Here is a 21604-nt window from a genome sequence, read left to right on the forward strand (position 1 = left end):
GGAACAGCAGAATGGATGCTGCAATGCAGTCAGAAGACCCGCTTTGGGGACATACCTCTAATTGGTCATTTATGTTTTAATGTAGGGTGTGAGCTTGGGCTGTGTGTGACAAAAATACCTAACCTCCAGGCTCAGCTTCTTCAACTGTAAGAGAAAGAGTTGGTCTGGTCTCCAAAACACCACCTTTCCCCACCCCTCCTCCTAGAGCTAATAATTACCTGGGCCTGTAAGGGTGTAGCTTAAGACTGCTAATCAGTGTCTTTCAACAACATGTATTGAGTATTGATGATGTCACCCGTGTAGGGGTGGAAAAAAATTCGTTACCCTTTTAGGTTCTGTACCTGAGGCCTGTGAATTAAACTGACAAACACCAGGTTAATGGGAGAAAAGGTTTATTTTGTTTGCACGTGGGAGCTTCACAGAAAGAAGTAAAACCTGAAAGAAGCAGTTAGGTTTGAAAGCTTATATACCATTTTCAGAAAGGGTGATAAATGGTAGAGAAGTGACTAGACAAAGGAAAAGGAGTTTGGGCTTCTGGGGACAATACACTGTGAGAAAGTAAATATATGGTGAAGGCATGGAAGATAAGGGTTACTTCGTGAGGTTTGCTAAGCAGACTCAAGTGTGTGTGTCTCCAGTGATAAGAGTCATCTCTGGTGATTAAGAGTCATTCTCTTTTTCCTGGTATAGGAGAGGGAGACATGTTACAAATGGAAATGTATGTCCTACTTTCAGGCAGAAAGGAGGAAGGCAGAGAATCCTTCTTGCATCTGCTGTTTCTCAATTGCCTTCAGCTCAAAATAATCCTATGCCAAAGGGGAACATTTTGGGGTGGTGTATTCCGATTCCCTTCATTAGCATAGTGCTGGATTTTTTTCTGGCCCCTCTCTGTATAGACTGAGTGATCCATTAATTGAAGGCATTGATTACAAAAGCTGATTTTTTGCATTTAAAGCATCAAAGAAAGGTTTCTTCAATTTTTCAGAGATTATACGAGCTCAAGTGTATCTATTTATTAGGATTTGTTTTCCTTCAGAAATACATTGAGTAGAAATGTTGATTATTCCAGAAATAATCATCATAATGAGTGTGTGTGAGTGCATGTGTGTGTCTGCCACCAAGTATATGGATGCAAAACAAATATTTGGGATGGAAATTATGCTTTCCTTCTAGAGGGTACTATTATGTGTTTTACTCTTCAAAAGCGTCATCTAGTAACGAGAAAGTCTCATTCTTGCTCTATGGGAGGGGAGACAAATTACTTTTGCTGATTTTATTGTTATATGACTTATGCCAAAACAAAAGACATTTTTCTTGGGGACTATAATTAACTCATTATTAAATAAGTAACAATTTGCATTTTTGTAAATAGTGCATCTTTTTTTATTCCCCTCACGTCTGCAGAGTCATAGGCACACAGGAATGTTCTAAGTTAACACCTCAGTTATATGTTTTTTTTTTGAAGAGCGGGTAACTTCCTTTCAAATGAACCCTGCTTCTTCTGCTTGGCATTTCTTTACCTCTTATCTCCAAATGCCTAAATCCACCCCACTGCTTCAGACCTATTTCAAATGCTCCCTTGCACGTAGCCTCGTTTGATGCTTCTCCCCCCTCTCTGGACTGCCATGGCAGAAGTTTTTTTCTGTCTCTTACGTATGACTCTCTGCCATGTATACGTGTCACTTAGTTGCTGCACGACTTACATCTTCCACTACAGTGTGAGCTCCTGAAGGCAGAGTCTCAGAGACCATGGAGTGCCTCACTCAGAGCAGTCCTCAGAAAATATTTCAAGAATAAATGAAAAGATGGGAGACGACACAGCGAGTTTTGACAATTCTTGGAAGATTAGCCACCCTGTTGATTATGTTTGGAAAACCTTTCATTCACTTATTTTCAGCTGGTTTATATGCAAGGACCATCATTTAATATTAATAATAATCTGATCAGGGACTTTCCTGGTGGTCCAGTAGGTAAGATTCTGTGCTTCCGCTACAGGTGGCCTGGGTTCTATCCCTGGTCGGCGAACTAAGATCCCATATGCCTCGAGGTGCAGCCAAAAATAAATAAAGACAATAAAAGAAAATAAATCTGATCAAAGAAAATAAGGAGCAAGGTCAATCTTACGCAACATGGCAAACAGCGAACTGAAACACATAATTTGGTCAAACATGAAATAGGAGTGGTTTTGAGGTCATCTATTTTTGGCTTACTTCTAGGCTGGTTTCTCTGTTAGATGGAAGAATAGAAGTTGACTGTAGTATCTGGGTGCATTGGGGGAGGGGAACAATCATCATGGAACTTGGATGAAACTTGTTTCAAAGGACCTCTTGCATTCAGTTGGATAAAATGGTTCTGATTTACCACCATCGACAGTATAATCAGGGGTTACTCAAATGGGACATTTCTAGAGAGAGCTGGAGAAGAAAGAAGGATATGGAAGACAGCTGATTGTCTTGGCATCTTCATGGATAAACGTTTTGAGTCTCCAAAAAAAAAAAAAAAAACTTCACAGAGATTTGCTGACACACAGGGAAATAAGGTTTGCATGTAAATTTGAATGGAAAGGGTAAATTTCATGATCATCTTATGGTTGCCAAGAGAAATAAGTCACTCAGATGGTGTAACCTGGCTTAAAGGGAAGATTGACAGATGCATTTTTAGGTAATAATGAAGTCGTCATGGAGATCTAAAATGAAACCTAATAAAAATAATAAAAACTGCTAAGCGCAATAACAAGAAAGCGTGAAACGCAGGTTACGTCTCCCATAAAAAGATGTCTACACTGTATTTCAACCGAATGACAATTCACTTTGTCCAAAAAGCAAAGTTTCATTGCTCCTGTCAGTCAAAAGAAGTAACCAAAATATTGACCTTTATCAGTTCGCTACAGATTAAGAAAGATTTTTCTTGTAACAAAGATTCTGACCCTGAGAAGTTGCGTTTGCAAAATATCTGCAAACATACTTGTCCCGGTGTTGGAAAGTTGGGAAATTAAGCAGTCTAAGCTCTTAAAGCCAACACCCTTCCTGTTGAAGAACAGATGGGTCAACACAATCCTCTCTTCCTATGCGTGAAAAATAATATGAGTTGCAAATTCTACCCCATGCAGGCTTCTGATGACCTCTATGTTAATATTAGCTGTTGCCACATATAGTAAGATGGTATCTATGGAGGGTTCCGTAACTACTGTGAGACTATAGCCTCTAGGCTTGACCTTCTATTTTCAGATGGGGCGCCCTTGGGGCCAGGAAGAGCCCAGCTAGTTGCATAAATCTGAAGAATTCACTATGAAGCCACCTAGCCACATGTAGCTAGTGAGCACTTGAAATGTGGCTAACCTGAATCGAGATGTGCTGTAATCATAAAATACAAGTCAGATGTTGAAGACTCAGTATGAAAGAAAGAATATAAAATATCTCGACATTTAAAACTATTGGTTGAGGGGCTTCCCTGGTGGCACAGTGGTTGAGAATTGCCTGTTAATGCAGGGGACACGGGTTCGAGCCCTGGTCTGGGAAGATCCCACATGCCGCGGAGCAACTAGGCCCGTGAGCCACAGCTACTGAGCCTGCGCGTCTGGAGCCTGTGCTCCGCAACAAGAGAGGCCGTGATAGTGAGAGGCCCGCGCACCGCGATGAAGAGTGGTCCCCGCTTGCCACAACTAGAGAAAGCCCTCGCACAGAAACAAAGACCCAGCACAGCACCCCCCCCGCAAAAAAAAAAATATATATATATATAGGTTGCATGTTGACAATATTTTGAATATGTTGGATTACATAAAATAGATTACTAAAATTAATTTCACCTGTTTTTACCGAAGTGTGGGTTTCGTAGGTGCGGGTTAATTTATAGGAAAACAGAAGCAGAGGCAAGATAAGTTGCTGGCAGCCAGTGAGATGAGCAAAGCCTTGGGGAGAGTGAGCAGGACCGAGCACTTCTGTGGCGGTGGACAGAGGGTGAGACAAGAAATGCCTCCTGGGCTTCCCTGGTGGCGCAGTGGTTGAGAGTCCACCTGCCGATGCAGGGGACGCGGGTTCGTGTCCTGGTCGGGGAAGATCCCACGTGCCGCGGAGCGGCTGGGCCCGTGAGCCACGGCCGCTGAGCCTGCGCTTCCGGAGCCTGTGCTCCGCAACGGGAGAGGCCACAGCAGTGAGAGGCCCGCGTACCGCAAAAGAAAAAAAAGAAATGCCTCCTTACAGCTGAGGAAAGATGGCACAAATGCATACTTCCTCACTTGTGTGGCCGGATTACATAAATAATAGAGTTACTTCTTCAGGTTGTACCTTTTACGACAATCATGATATTTGCTAAGCACAGTGAGCTGCTTGGATGAAAATAAGATAAACACCTTGGAGGGTTGTCCATCCCCACGGTGACCAGCCAGCAGGTAAGATTCGGTCTCTGTACCCAACCATTTCCATACGAAATTGAGAGAAGTAATACAGTTTACTTGGCAGTGTTTCTGCTTTTTAAACAAGTTGGGAGGAAAGCTGGAGCCTAGAATATTTATCCTGGTGTAAAAGGTATGAAAACAACACTTAGAAAATACTCTTTTGGTGTGGATGGGGAGTCCTTAACGAGGTATTTGCTTGTGTCTGATTTCTCTTTGTTTTTTACTGACTTCATTAATTAGATAGACCCTCTAAGACTCAGAGGAGTGCCACTGAAATCTCATGAGATCTCATAAAGCTGTGTAAGGCTGTGTGAGCTGTTTAAGCTGAGATGCAGCCTCTGTGCTTGTGGTTGTCATTGAACTTGCCTTAGTCAGTCCAGGCTGCTGTTGCAAGACAGCACAGATGGGGACTTAAATAAAAGACATCTATTGATATTTTTCTTAGAGTTGCCATATGATCCAACCATCCCATGCCTGGGCATATATCTGGACAAAACTATAATTCAAAAAGATACATGCACCCCAATGTTCATAGCAGCACTATTTACAGTAGTCAAGACATGAAAACAACCTAAATATCCATCGATGGATGAGTGGATAAAGAAGATGGGGTACATATATACAATGGAATACTACTCAGCCATGAAAAAGAAGGAAATAATGCCATTTGCAGCAACATGGATCCACCTAGAGATTATCATATGTAGTGACGTAAGTCAGAAAGAGAAAGACAGACGCCATATGATACCACATATGTGGAATCTAAAGTATGGCACAAATGAACTTATCCATGAAACAGAAACAGACTTACAGACATAGAGAACAGACTTGTGGTTGCCAAGGGGGAGGGGGAGCGGGGAGAGATGGATTGGGAGTTTGGGATTAGCAGATGCAAACTAGTATATAAAGGATGGATAAACAACAAGGTCCGACTGTATAGCACAGGGAACTATATTCAGTATCCTGTGATAAACCATCATGGCACGGAATATGAAAAAGAATGTATATATATATATATATATATATATATATATATATATATATAACTGAATTACTTTGCTGTGCAGCAGAAATTAACACAACATTGTAAGTCAACTGTACTTCAATAAAATAAAGTAAAAAAAAAAAAAGACACCGATTTTCTTACAGTTCTGGAACCTGGAAGTCCAAGATCAAAGAGCTGGCAGGCCTGGACTCCGGTGAGATTCCTCTTGCTGGCTCGTAGATGGCTGCATCTCACTGTGTCCTCCCATGGCTTTTCCACTGTGTGAGCGAGAATCCCTGATGTCTCTTCCTCTTCTGAAAAGGACACCACCCCTCTCAGAGCAGGGCCCCACCGTTATGACTGCATGTAACTTCCATTACCTACCTAAAGGCCCCACCTCCAAACACAGTCATAGGCGGCTTTGACGTACGAATATGAGAGGGACCCAATTCAGTTCATAACAGGGCTGTTCATGAAGGTTCCATTTCTCCTACTGGGCATTTGGAAAAATTGTACATCCCTGCTTCCTTTGAACTTGGATGTGGCTCAGGGGTGAGGGGGGTATGGCACCTGTTTGTGACCTGCTGTTTTCAATGAAGTGTGGGTTGGAGTGACATGCAACCTTCTGGGAAGAAGCTTTAAAACGTAAGGCACCAGTCCCCACTGTCCCTTCCCCTTAAAACAGTAGTTCTGGAGATACACGGAAGATGGAGCTTTTGGCGGAGCCCAAGAGAAAAGCATCCCTGCTGACCAGTGCTGTCCATGTAGGATGAATAAGAAACTTTTTTTAAAAATTAGTATTTAAAAGTATATATTTTTATTTATTTATTTATTTATATTTTTTAAAAGTATATTTAAAAAAATACATTTTTGGGCTTCCCTGGTGGCGCAGTGGTTGAGAGTCCGCCTGCCGATGCAGGCGACGCGGGTTCGTGCCCCGGTCCGGGAAGTTCCCACGTGCCGCGGAGCGGCTGGGCCCGTGAGCCATGGCCGCTGAGCCTGCGCGTCCGGAGCCTGTGCTCCGCAGCGGGAGAGGCCACAACAGTGAGAGGCCCGCGTACCGCAAAAAAAAAAAAAAAAAAAAAATTAAAAAAAAAAGAAAAAATACATTTTTGCCATTGAGATTTGGAGGTTGCTTCTTGCTTGTACAGACCTAGCCCGTCCTGACTTACACAAGGTTAAAGATTCATTGGTTATGACATTTGGGACGTATAAGATGAGTCAGTACTGGGGATGTGATGTACTGGGAATGTAGACAATGCTAAAGTATCATTCTCGGGACTCAGTCAACAAATCCTACTGTGGAAAACTCGACAGGCAGCCACGCTGGGGTCTTCAACACATGAACTGTAAGGAAAAGAAAGGGATCAAGTGAGAGAGAGAAAGGGATAGAACATCTGTAGCCAGAAGAAACTGCCATGTATGGACCTTATTTCAATCTGACTCACGTTGACAAAAGCACCCACAAAAAATTATGAGACCACTGACAACAAGGAAAAGTACACTGACTCGAAATGTCTTACATAGCTGATCACTTTTCAGTGGATAATGGTGATGTGGCTACCTTTAAAAAAAAATCCTTATCTTTTAGAAATACGTAGTTAAACGTTTATAGTTTCGAAAGAGTCTGATGGGGGTGGATATAGAAAAGAAAAGAATGGGACCAGCCATGAGTTGATCGTTAGTTGCTGGATGAGGGGTACATGGAGGTTCATTTTACAATCCTGTCGACTTCTATATAGGTTTGAAGCTTTCCAAAACAATTTTTATAAAAATAGAGAGATTTCAGAGACATTTCACCTACCCTAACACACCTCCAAAATGTTTCTGAGGTTTGTAGTCAGGATGATGATATAGAAATGGTGACCCGGAAGAAAGTAGTGGAATTGAGGGAGAGGATAAGTTTGAATTTAAAGCACTGGCAGTGTATTTATGTGAAGAATTCCAGGCCGCCATTCGGAAAGGTTAGTCTGTAGCTTGGGGGAAAAGTTGGTATTAGAGAATTACCACATTAGATAGACATATATTGTAGATATTAACGGACACGCGCTCAAAAAAGAAAGAAACAAACAAAAGAGTCAATTGCCAGGATGAGTACCATAGTACGCTGTTTTCTGTATTTATTTTTATGCTTTGTATTGTGGTCACTGGCATGCTTGTCTATTACCCTTTGCCGGCTACAACCGGTCTTTTTTTTTTGTTTTATTTAACGTCATACCTTGCAGGTGCTAAATACATATTTGTAGAATTATACTGAATGTGAAGTATTATTCATAAACTAATATCTCATTCATTGAAATAGATATGGATATAGAGGTTTATATATATACGTAAGTATATAAATGTTTATATTTACATATCTCTTATGTCTACAAATTCTAAGGCACTAAAATCGTTCATGTTTTTCTGGATCATTCAAAGCACCATCATAATTCTGCAGAGAGGCAATTTACAGGGCCAGCACTCTCCGTAATCCCATTCAGTAAGCTAGGAGGACAAATGATTCTCCCCTTCTTGCTCTACCTGTGATTTCCTTTAAATCTTTGCTCTCACTCCATTGCACAGAGATCTGGCCCCATTTATCTGACATGGTACGCACTGCTCTGTCTAGTTACTCATCATTCACGTATATCTGTGCTCTGACTGATCTACCAGCTATACCTTGAAAGATGGGGATTTTTGAAAATCAGCTTTTAGGGATAATAGGTACTAAAAACTCACGTCCCCTTTCTTGGAGCACTTTGGAAAGAGGGTTTCCCACACTTCACAGTACCATACCCTGAAAAGCCAGAAGGGAAATCAGGTGGATAATTTCTATGTCTGTTGCTATGACAACTAACCCAACCACTTCCTCGATGATGTGGACCATGCCAGGGCAGAGATTCTCAGCCTTGGGTCCCTGAGCCGCACTGCCAAGTAAACCCACCAGAGCTCCCCTTGGCAACACGAAACACAAAATCAAGTGTGCCAGAATTCCCATCCTGTTCTGTGGAAACACCTGTAAGAGAAGCCATAAATGACTCACTGATTACTGCTAGAAATCAGAATAAATTGCCTCGATGCAGAATTATGGCAGGAGCCATCTGGAGGGGCCATACGATTCACAAGTCATGCCCAACATCGCACTTGGGGAGCTGCTGATATTCACAGAAAAAGAAGGACCACTTTCTCACTTTCTCAAAATCCAAGAGCTCTAGGTGGCATCCAACATTTGGCTGTGGTTGCAGAGAGGGAGCTTAATTTCAGGTGTTGAATACACGCAGTTCTGCATTTTATCCTCAATATTATGATAAGCTTGAAGCTCGGGAATGCCACCACTTGTGATTTTAATTGTACTGTTATCTGAATTCTTAAAATGATTATTGAAGGGTTTAAGATTATTGGTAGAGTTATCTTGAGAATCCATTTGGGGTTGAAATGTAATTCCTTCACTGCGTCTTGGTCCTTCATGGGTTAAAACATGCCACCATTTTTATTTTATAAAGCTAGGAAGATCCTTCTTTTTCCTCTTAAGTAAGGGAAACGCCATCTGTGGGAGGAACAAAAGTCACATATACAATCTGCAAAGAAATGACTTTCACTTTTATTTTGAAAACAATACTCAGTTTGAAATGGAAAGGTAAAAATATTTCTGAAAATGATTTCATTGTGTGTGTGTGTGTGTGTGTGTGTGTGTGTGTGTGTGGACAGGTGTGTATAGAGAGGTAGGAGGCAAAATTGGAAATCACTGGTAGGTGCAGGGTACAAAGAATTTGGAATTGCTATTTTCTTCGGTTTTCTTTTCCTGAGGTGCTAAATTTTAGCACACCACTCCTTGTTCCTTAATTAATGATTAAACGAATTCAATTCATGGTTTAACTTAATTAAACAACTAATGAATTTGTGTATGCAGGAATCATTAATGTGTGTCTGAGGCAGGCCTCGAGGGCACAGTTGCCACAGTTCTGCACAGCTCAGTAAATTGTATTTAGAGCTGAATTCACGTCTCTTTGCTTTACAAACCACACACCTGACATACAGCTTATGCATAGATCACTCTTTACGTATGAAGATAAACTTTCTGGTACATTTTCTAAGGGGTATCTATTCAGAAATGTATTTTCAATAGTGCAATCAGGTTAGTTGTTTGTTTTGGGGTTTTTTTGTGGTACGCGGGCCTCTCACCGTTGTGGCCTCTCCCAACGGCTCCGGACGCGGAGGCTCAGCGGCCATGGCTCACGGGCCCAGCAGCTCCGCGGCATGCACGACCCTCCCAGGCCGGGGCACGAACCCGCGTCCCCTGCATCGGCAGGCGGACTCTCAACCGCTGCGCCACCAGGGAAGCCCTGGGGTTGTTTTTTTTTAAAGCTGTTTAGGCTCATCGTGGAAGTGCTCATGCACAACTCATGTTGGGAAGACAAAGCATAATCTTGGTATATTTTTAGGTATTCTCATTTTATTCTGAAAGTACAATCACATCTCACAAATCCAACTTAAAGGCCACTCTAGGAAATAGAAATTTTGAAAAGAAATCGTTTTCATTGCTTTCAAGTGGAGGCCATTCCATGGGGATAACTAGATGTCTCTCTCTCTCTCTCTCCCCTGGGTGGAGGTACTATTCTGGAATAAATGGAAGAGATAGGAGGGGGAAAGGTAACCACCACATATCAGAACTTGGTATCTGTTCAGTGCTTTAGATCCATTAGCTCATTTGAGATGTTTTCCCTTGGTTTTCAAAACCAGGGCTTGGAGAGATGAAGTAACTCGTCCAAGGTCCCCCAGCTAATATGCAGTGGAGCTGGAGCTGCTTTGACGTCTGTCTGAGTCAGTGCCACGCCATCCATTTAAGCCATGTCTGGCACACACCTAATTGGTAGCTTGAGGTTCTAGCGAACTTGACAACAGTTTGTTTTGTAAAGTAGGCAAACATTTCCCTTGGACTCTTATAGGCACTCTTAATTTGCTTAGCAAACCGTTCTCTCCCTGGGTAACGCCAAGGAAAACTTGAGCCATCCCCTGTCTTAATTACCCGGACTTCAAATTAGTGAAGCCCTGTTTAATGAGGTTGTACTGTAGATCTACACAAAAACACGCGGAGCCTTCATAACTGGGTTATTCTCGTACAGCAGGCCCAGACGTAGAATAAAATTTTGATGAGAAGAAGCAGACAGCAATTGGCAATGTCTCTACGGGAAAAGCAAAGCTGTAAAGTGTACACTTGCCTTGTTAATTTGAGGATTACATTAAAAAAAAAAAAACAACCACCACCTGGATGCGGTAGGTCGCTTTCTGTATGTTTATATTTTGGAGACAGAGTTGCCTCAACTCATTACGTTTTCCATCCTGTGTAGACAAGTGATAGGATCTTCTGATTTTAACCTGGGAATGTCTCTATATGCTGATTTCAGCCTTCCTAGGCAAGCAGGATAGCTCAGTGAGAGGAAATGGATTAAGCTGAGTCTGTTTTAACAAACTCCTGGATCTATATTTATTGACCAATCCTGGACTTTTCTAAACCATGCCTTTTTCTTGAACAGGCGCATGACACAAGCAACGTAAAAGGTGATGTTATTAGCACAGGGAGATCACCTCTGTGCTTTGTGACCACCTAGAGGGGTGGGATAGGGAGGGTGGGAGGGAGGGTGACGCAAGAGGGAAGGGATATGGGAACATGTGTATATGTATAACTGATTCACTTTGTTGTAAAGGAAAAACTAACACACTATTGTAAAACAGTTATACTCCAATAAAGATATTTTAAAAAAATAAATAAATAAAAAATAAAGTTTTACTGAGCTGTGCCCACCAGAGCAACAGTCAGCTCTACCCACCACCAGTCCCTCCCATCAGGAAACTTGCACAAGCCTCTTAAGATAGCCTCATCCACCAGAGGGCAGGAAAAAAAAAAAAAAGTGATGTTAATCAACAGCTACTGAATTCACAAAACATGGAATTAAGCAATAGAGGTCCTTTTAGGGTAGATGAAGGGCAAAAAGAGGCTTTGGGTCCTGTGTGAGACGTCCTCAAATGCCTCTGTCCTTGGCTCTTGGTCGAATTGGTAGAAGAGCCTGGGGAGGTCCGAAGAGGAGAGTCTCCTGGGTTTGACCTTCCCGAAAGTGCTATCTTGGGTGGATTAAATTTCATCATGAGAAGGGAGGCCAGGTCAAAATACAAATAGACATCAGATACCACTGCTTTCTCTCCTCAACTTCCAAACTCCCAGCTGAGAAAAAAAGGCAAACGTCAAGTGCTCTTAAGTTGTCCAGTTCTGATTTAAGATAAGAAAGACATTCTAAAGAACATGGATTTGTCCTAGTTCTTCACCTGGGCCAGTGTTTTGTATTGCATGTTAAATGCATACTCTTTTATCGTTTGTTATTTTTTTTTAATTTTTAAAAGTAAGTTTAGTTTATTTAGGTTCATAAAAATTTACACCTAACTGTTCAGAAGAGTATTTGAATAAGAAACACTCATCATCTTTATCATTAGAATCATATTAATTAAAAAAATTTTTATATTGGACTACAATTGATTTACCATGCTGTGTTAGTTTCAGGGGTACAGCAAAGTGATTCAGTTATACATATACATGTATCTATTCTTTTTCAAATCCTTTATAGTTTGTTATTATTCACCCATTTCTTCCCGAGCAGGTAGAGAGAAATTTCTCTCAGATCTTAGGACCAGGGACATCTGAACCCCTGAGGAACAACTGATTTGTTTTCATTTCGTGTACATATGACTCAGGAATCTTGCGGTATTTCTCTCATTATTTTGTCTCTTAAGGAGTTTAGAGGAAATTTTGTGTTCAAATCTTAGCAATGGCATACAAATTTCATCCAAACTTATACATGGCTAAAATCTATTTTCCTGCCCTTACTTCACTTTCATGAAAATTTCCTCATCTGTATTTTAAAAATTCCGCCATAATGGCAGGCTAACTGATCAAAGAATCCTTGGAGCATCGAAATTTGAATTTGTATTTAGTAAGCTACTCAAATTCCTTTTTGGATGATCAGGGTTTACACACATAGTCCTACCTACACATATAATAACTATATAAAAGGCTTGTGCACGCATTTGAGTCTTTTCCTCCGTAAATGGAACGTACTGAGAGCAGCTTCAGGTTCACAACTGAGAGGAAAGTACAGCTTTCCCATATCCCTCTTCTCCCCCACATGCATTCCCCCACCATCAACATCCCCACCAGATGGTACCTTTGTTACAACTGATGGACCTCCGTGGACATATCATCATCACCCACAGTCCATAGTTTATGTGAGGTTCACTCTTGGTGTTGTACATTCTATGGGTTTGGACAGATGTATAATGACATGCATCCACCATTATGGCTTCACATAGAATATTTTCACTGCCCTAAAAATCCTCTGTTCTCCACCTATTCATCCTCTCCTCCCCCTTGATGACTCTTTGATCTGTGGATTCATAATCATTTCTTTTTGCTGCTAGGTGAATATCCCAGCAAGCTTAACATTAGGAGAACCTTTTCTCTGCTATTCCAGGCCCGGTCCCACCTGCTTGCATCCTAGGATTTCCAGGGGATGACCAGCTAACTGAATACAGATAATAACAATGGCTTTGATGGCTTCGCACCCACCGTGAACCCTGTGCTTTACTGACAGGAGGTTAACTCTTTTCCTCATGGCACTCCTGCAAGAGATGATTTAGTCATTATTTACAAATGAAAACCAAATGCATCCTGTTATGGTGAAAGCTCACCCACCCTCATTTCTTTTCTCCTCTTTACCAGTACACCCACTTTTTCCTTTTGGTAGAAACCCCTGTTTCTAAAGTCCCTGTTCTGAAATTTTCAAGACATGTCAACACCATGACCAAATTGCAGTATGTCCTGTGCATCTTTCGGGGTTGTGCACTGCATAATTCTAAGGAAATGTCATTCACATAGACTTCAATGAGACCGCAATGTGAATGGTGCCCCCTAGACTTGTTCGGTGTACAACCTGCACAACCATTCATGGGAGAAAAGAGTATCTTGTCCCTCATGGAGATGAGAGAGATCAAATGCCGTTCCCACTCAGCTTCCGTTAAAGAGATTTCCAAGTCAGAAAATTCCTTCTGTGATGGCTGGACCGATCTTCTTCTAAGCAGAGTTATAGGGACATTTACACCACCTCTTTGTTATCTATAATGAGAAAGAAGGAAAGACAGCTTACAGTTACATCCAAGGAGAAGTAGCTCCTGCTTTCCGGTTAGCAGAATGTACATCACATTCCCAACACCAAACACATGTTGGTCTCAAAATAACCCACTCATGTAATACTAGAGTTTCTTCTAAAATTTTCCATGTTTCTTAAATCAAAAGCATATCCCTATCAGTCATACGATAAGAAAGCATCTTATAGACCACAGGTCTCCATCTGATTTTATGATGCTCACCTGCCTATGATACACTGATATTCCAAACCCAAACACACAATAGTAAAACATGCAGGGGCAAGTGATAATTTAGCAGCAAAATGTTGATATTATAGAGAAGCCTGAAGTGACTAGATTTTAAGTATCAAGATTTAAAAGTAGATGTATACCTGGAAATGGTAGCTAGACTCGTCGTGATGATCATTTTGTAATGTATAAAAATATCAAATTCCTATGTCGTACACCTGAAACGCATATAAATATTGTATTCAGTTATACATCAATTAATTAAAATAAAAAGTAGATGTATCATTGGCATGCATCTTAGAGTAGCTAAGATAATTTCATGTGAAGGCAGGAAATGTGATGATGTTAACAACATTTTCCTTCTCAATCTGCACAGGTTTGGGAGTGGAAGATGTACGTATAGACTCAAACTGGGTAAGGGAGCAGTCTAGTTTCAGAGAATGTAGAAATACTAGTGGTATAATGCAGACACTATCGGAACAGTAAAGGCAGCATCGGGTTGGGGTTCAAGGTCTGTGACCCAGTTTCCTCTTAGTAAAATCGAGACTTCTGCTTCTCTGTGTTGTAGAGACACCAGAATGAGGGGAAATACATGAAAGCATTGTGTGGGAAACTTCAGGCAGAGCAATGTTCTTCCGTAATGTTCACAGCTAACCTGCTTTGGGACCTGGCATCTTGATTTTAATATTGTGATAAGGTGCCCTCAGGGATTAAAGATGACCAGAAAGAGTTGTTAACAATCAGTGGATACAAAAAAAAAAAAAAAAAAAAAAAGGAATGGAAACTCTATTTATTTTCCTTTGCAATTTACTCAAGCATAAATGAATATTGCATTGTGGGGTACTCTTTATTTCCATTTCCATTTCATTAGGAAACTGGTTTAAAGATTTTAAAAAAGAAACAAGAGGGAATTTACAATAACCAAGACATGGAAGCAGCCTAAATGTCCATTGGCAGATGAATGGATAAAGGAGATGTGGTATATACCTATACATGGAATATTACTTGGTCATAAAAAAGAGCAAAATACTGCCATTTGCAGCAACACGGATGGACCTAGAGATTATCTACTAAGTGAAATGAGTCAGAAAGAGAAAGAAAAGTACCATATGATATCACTTATATGTCGAGTCTAAAATACGACACAAATGAACTTTTTTATGAAACAGAAACAGACTCACAGACATAGAAAACAAACTTATGGTTGCCAAAGGGGAAAGGGGGTGGAGGAGGGATAAATTAGGAGTATGGGATTAGCAGGTACACCCTACTATGTATAAAATAGACACACAAGGTCCTACTGTATAGCACAGAGAACTATATTCAATATCCTGTAATAATAGTGGAAAAGAATATGCAAAAGAATGTATATATGTGTAACTGAATCACTTTGCTGTACAGCAGAAACTAACACAACATTGTAAACCAACTCTACTTCTATTAGAAAAAGAAGCAAGAGGGAAAGAAAAGAAACAGGAAAACTCTTCACAGGATGTGGCAAAGAATAACCTCTCTTCTGGTGTGATTTTCTGTGCGTTCTGTGATGAGCAGTTTCTTCAGAGCCTTTGGGGTCTGTCCATACCCTTCTTGGCCCTTCCTGTCTATGCTTGGGAACCAGGTGCTGATCTCAAGGTTTCCTCTCTTAGCCTTGCTCAAGGCGAAAATCTTTATCCCTTGCATTTTTAAGTAAGCTTGCCTCCTCCAATATGCTCTGCAAAGCAGTACCTGCTGCTGATTGCTTGATCCATGGAAGGCCTTGCTCTGTGTTTTCATCACATGTGCTGCTCTGGTTTATAAGAAGCACAGGCACTGGCCATTACGTGTGAGTTAAGGTGCCTAGTATTTCCTTGGATTCCCATTCAAGTCTCACTAGAGCCCCATGAAATGGCCCTGATATTATCCCCCGTCATGAAACAGGCTCTGACAGATGCAGAGAAAAAAGTGACAGGTCCAAGTCAGCGCTGGGATGTAGACCCAGGTGACCCGAGGATAACCCCTGCCTTCTTCTTGATCACATCTTTATCACTGCACTAGCTTCTACCCTGTGGTCATGGACAGAGCTAGAGCTTTACATCAGACAAACAACTTCCTTTATAAAGTTTGACTTGAAAACAGACTCTCCATTGGGAACAAGTGCCAAGATTTTGCTGTGTTACTCTCAAGATATTTTTTTTTCTTGTTATTGTCTCATTATTCACATTTGCCATCTTTTTAAAAAATATTTTTATCCGAGTACAGTTGATTTACAATGTTGTGTTAGTTTCAGGTGTACAGCAAAGTGAATCAGTTATACATATACTTCTATCCACTCTTTTTTGTTAGATTCTTTTCCCATACAGGCCATTACAGAGTACTGAGTAGAATTCCCTGTGCTAAACGGCAGGTTCTCATCAGTTATCTATTTTATATACAGTAGTGTGTATATGTCAATCCCAATCTCCCAATTTATCTCTCCCCCCACTTATGCCCTGGTAACCATAAGTGTGTTTTCTACATCTGTGACTCTACTTCTCCTCCCAAGGACCGTTAGTGTGAAGGCTACAAAGTACCCAATACAGGGCCCAGAACTCAGAAAGAATTCTAAATAAGAGCTAGTCTCTTTCTCTTTGCTTTCTTTTGGCTGGTAGGGGGTAAAGCTGTACTTTATTCAAGCACGTTAAATGCATATCCAAGCACGTTATTTTATTTGTTCTAGGGCTTTTGATTCATTTCAGGTGTCCGATCAATAATAATAGAAATGACTGAGAGATCAGACTGTCATCTGAGGTATATGCCAGGACAATATGGCTCATGCAGTTCCTAAGTGCCCCGGCGGCCTGCATCCTCCACAGCCCCGCTCAGCCAGACCATAATGAGACATCTGTTTCTGTGAACTTATAAATATCAAGGTTGATGCATTACATGAATGCTTCGGAAGCTCTGCTTCATACGTGTGTCAGAGGGCAGCATCCAGCAGCTAGGTCAGGCAACAAATATTTTGCAAGAAGAACACGTATTCCTGGGGGTGATGTGAGCGCATTTCCCTGGCAAAGCATCCATCGTGTTTATGAACATACTCAAAGAAGATGATGTCTTTCCCTGGGTGAGTTCAGTTCAGAATGAGCTAACCAGGCTGAGAAGACACAGTGGGTGCCTCGTATATTTTAAACTTTCTATCAAAACCCACTTTAACCTGGAGTTTCAAGAAAACAATTATGATTGGGGAAATCTGCATCCACCTTGTGTGATGAAACCATGAAGCTGGAGAAGGTTTTTTTGTAATTCTGTAACTCATCCTAATTTAATCTGGGCTCCTGGCGTTAGGTGCACTTATTTTATTAAAAGAAGAGTAGGTTCAGAAATTGTCAGTGTCAGGTGACTAAACTATAGGTGCAGTGACAACAGCCACTGGGCAAGGCAATCTGGTTTTGAATGGATTTATGTAAATATACATATTACTGAATCACTTTGCTGTACACCTGAAACTAACACAACATTGTTAATCAACTATATACCAGTATAAAATAAAAAATTAAATTTAAAAAATTATAAATTTCCCACTTAAAAAGAAAAACAGACAGTCTCCTTTTCTTGGTAGAACACGGAAGATTCCCCCAGACTCAGGGATGCAAGTGTGAGATGTTTTGTATCCCGTGTTTCCAATGTAGCCAGCATGTCCTGCAGAAAAAAGATGTTCTGGAAACAATTTGAAATCTCTAATTTAACCTCAGAAGGTGTCTGGACATGATTCGCCTCAGCATGATAGTCTAGCGAGAAATTAAACCCATGTATTTAAAAGTGAATAGGACAGGGCTTCCCTGGTGGCGCAGTGGTTGAGAGTCCGCCTGCCGATGCAGGGGACACGGGTTCGTGCCCCGGTCCGGGAAGATCCCACATGCCGCGGAGCGGCTGGGCCCGTGAGCCATGGCCGCTGGGCCTGTGTGCCTGGAGCCTGTGCTCGGCAACGGGAGAGGCCACAACAGTGAGAGGCCCGCATACCGCAAAAAAAAAAAAAAAAAAAAAGTGAATAGGACAATCCACAAGTTGATAGGACATTAGCATGGCTATAATGGTGAATAGTAATAAACTAGACTATAAAGAACCATGTAGAAGCCAGAGGTCTACACCACATAATATTCACACGAGTTCCATATATTCACTCAGCATTTAAGAATATTACAGAAAACACGTTTTTTTTTCCCCCTGAAATAGAGCTCTGGGTTTCTCTGGCTGTTTTGAAGCCTACTTTATAAATACCAGTGGAAGGAAAGGAAGTAACAATTAACCACACGCAAAGGGAAAATTCAACAGTGCTTTAAGCAGAGTGCAACTAAATTATCCCGGGACAGTGAAGACGACTCTATTTTGAAAAATTAAGGTTTAGCGGGGAAATGTTTATATTTTTCTTTCTCTTCCTGTGATGTAGTTTTGATTAAGAAGTTTTTGAGACCAAATGTTGACGAGCTGTACAGAAACTGGTCCTGAAGCAAAGGCGACGGGGCTCGGGTCCTCCTGTTCCTGCAGAGTTTATTAGGCATTGGAGTCTGTGAAGTGCTTCAATATAGCATCCGTCTTAGGCTCACACACCTCTGAGAGAGGACACGTAAACCTGCTGATTATTTTATAATAGAAAAATGAGCGTTCCAAAAAAAAATAAAGGCACATCCTTGGTCTGCCTTCCACGAATTAGAAGTCCAGCAAGGGTGTGCATCTCATTGGCATTCTCCTGTTGCTTTAGTACTTTTATTTTAATGAAAGATTTTTTTTTATTTTTTATTTTTTATTTTTTTTGCGGTATGCGGGCCTCTCACTGTTGTGGCCCCTCCCGTTGCGGAGCACAGGCTCCGGACGCACAGGCTCAGCGGCCATGGCTCACGGGCTTAGTTGCTCCGCGGCATGTGGGATTTTCCCGGACCAGGGCACGAACCCGTGTCTCCTGCATCGGCAGGCGGATTCTCAACCACTGCGCCACCAGGGAAGCCCTAATGAAAGATTTTTTTAAAAAATTAGGGCAAGAGCTCTGATTTTTAAACAAATCACCCAGCCTTTTTTATTTTTTAAAGAGAGATACAGGAGAAATGCCTAGGAAACTTTGGTGCCTGCTTTTGATAATCCTATCATTTTTTGGATGATTGTCCTTTGTTTTAATTTTCCATTTTCAGACAGTGCAAGGAGGGACCAGGATGCGGATGAAGACTGTGGCTTGGGAGTCAGACTGAAAACTGTGGCCTCAGATCTTACCAGCTCTGTGACCTTGGGCGAGGGAGGCCAGTGTCAGCCCACATCCCACCAGATTGGCTGAGGATGGAAAAGTGGAAAGGTCAATGAATTTTTTAGGGTAGACAATTTGTGAGCAAAAAAAAAAAAATCTGCTAGGTCTCTTCCTTTATAGTATTAGCCTTTAGATTTATTTTTTATCCCATTGCATTGACTAAGATTCATGGGACAGTGTCAAAAAACAGCAGTTATGGCAAGCAAATATCTTACCTTTTAAAATTTTAATGGGAATAAGTATTTCACTTTCAAGCATTAAATAAAGAAGATTTCCTTCCATTTCTAGCTTGCTGAGCATTTTCATCATGGATGGGTATCACATTTTATCAAATGCTTTTTCAGCATCGATTGAAAGGATCATGTGAATTTTCTCCTTTAATTTGTTAATTTGAACCAATTACTTATCAGTGTTGCACATTCCTTGCATCCTAGGATAAACCCAACTTGGACACAAAGAGGAATGACTTGGTCGTTCTTTTAATAAACCATTAGATTTAACAACTTCATAGTTTATTTAGGATTTTAGCTTCTATGTTCAGATAAGAGGCCCATTGAGTATACCAAAGATAGGTCAGCTAGGACACATAGGTGGCAATAATTAGCAGTTGCCATACAAAAAGTTTAATAGGTATAAAAAAGAAACACCTAAAGGTTAAATGAATTTCTCATGCTCAGAAGACGTGGACTTGATGTACAGTTGTGTAGAATCGCCAGGGGGTCTCTGGGCATCCTGGGTGTAAGTGCTGTTCTCTTTTTGACACAAATCCTCACGGAATTTCCCGTGCAGGTTACTGCAGGTCAGCTCTTGGAGAAAGTCCGTAAACAATTCGGGGTGAAGGAGCTCTCCTTAAGGTAGACAGAAAGTTATATTTCAGCCTGGAAATTTTTAAAAAAGGATGAGTAAGGACATTATTTTAAAAATCTATAAACAGACACAGACTAAGAGAATACGGATGTAGGTACTGGAGCTTTGTGGGGTGGGAGCAAGCGAGCTGGACTTGAATTTAGAAGAACTGGGTTCAAATCCTAGGCCATTCACTTATTATAGGGATTGTTAAACTGGAGTTCCACGAATAGGCTTCGGAGGAGACTACAATTCCAGAAATAACGTGAAAGGTTATGCGTCTCTGAATTTTTCTGGTGTGGAAGTATCATTAAAAAATGAAATAGCTCTGACTTACTCTTTGTTGGACTTTGGGATTGTAACTTTAATTTTATGAGCTTTCAGCTGCCTTCTCTGTAAAGGGAGGATCATAAGCCCTAATTACTTCAAAGACTAGATATGGGCTCAAATTATAAAGAGTCAAATGTAAGTATCTATGTACTGAAAGAGTTGCTTTGAGAATAAGAAAATACAGTGTGCAATAAAATCTTATGGACCATTTGCCTTCAAAGCAGGTTTACAAAATGTTCAACACATATATAGATAAATTGAGGCATCCCAAGGGCAGAAAAGTAGGGTTCTTTCATAAAATTTATATATATTCTTTCCCCCCAAACCTCACTAATATCACCACAATAGAAAGTGTGGATCGGGCTGGGTTGACCTTATGAAGTATTGCCAAAGCAAGCATTTCAGGAAGGCCTCCTGATTTGTTAATAGCAGAATAAATATGCATCCTTATTTTAATGGAACACAGGGTAGAGGATACTGGCCTTGTAGTAAGTAGAGCCATCGGAAGGGATATTGAGTTTAGGGAATGTAGCTGGCAGTCTCCTTTGCTCTGTCCCTTTCATACTCTTTATCATCTTTTCTGTTTGATCCAGGTGGATTGATTGCTTCAGGCTCTTTTAACTCAGAACCTCCACACTTGAAGGGTCAGCTTTGTTTCTTTCTTGTCTGATTTTTGAGTTTCCTATTGAATCATATAAGGACTAGATCATACCACTTTGTGATTTGGGAATATCAAATAAAGTGGTCTCCATGCTGTCATTCATTGCATATAATCTGTTTCCTAACTGACCTCGACTGCAAAATTCTGAACAATCAAAGGGAACTAGCATGGTGATAATAATATCGACTACTTGGGAACTCCCTGGGGGTCCAGTGGTTGGGACTCTGGGCTTTCACTGCAGAGGGCCCGGGTTCGATCCCTGGTAGGAGAACTAGGATCCTGTGGGCCGTGTGGCACTACCAATAATAATAATAATAATAATAATAATATCCACTACTTTTACAGTCTTACTTTGCAATTCTCCACATGAAATTCCATTTTATGAAATAGTTTCCATTTCACTCCCCAAATAAAACTTGTCATAGATGTGTCAAAGAAGTAGAATCATTTCTCTTATATAATTATATGACTGAACAAAGGCAAAATGGATACTATGAAAATTCTAAGTGCAGTGAATATTGCACAAGTAAATTACAGCATCAAAAGGAATAAGGTGGTTAGATATCAAGCCAGTGGAAAACATTTTATTAGAAGATGTGGAGGGGGACCACACAAAGCTTAAACATGATTAATATTGCATTTCTTTAGGGGGAAAAGAACTATGTATTTTCCAAAAGTGAAGCGTGTGATCTTTGTGTATTTGAGTTGTGTGGGGGGGATTTGCCAGCATTAGCC

The sequence above is a fragment of the Kogia breviceps genome, chromosome 3 (assembly GCF_026419965.1).
Source record: "Kogia breviceps isolate mKogBre1 chromosome 3, mKogBre1 haplotype 1, whole genome shotgun sequence".
Lineage (NCBI taxonomy): Eukaryota > Metazoa > Chordata > Mammalia > Artiodactyla > Physeteridae > Kogia > Kogia breviceps.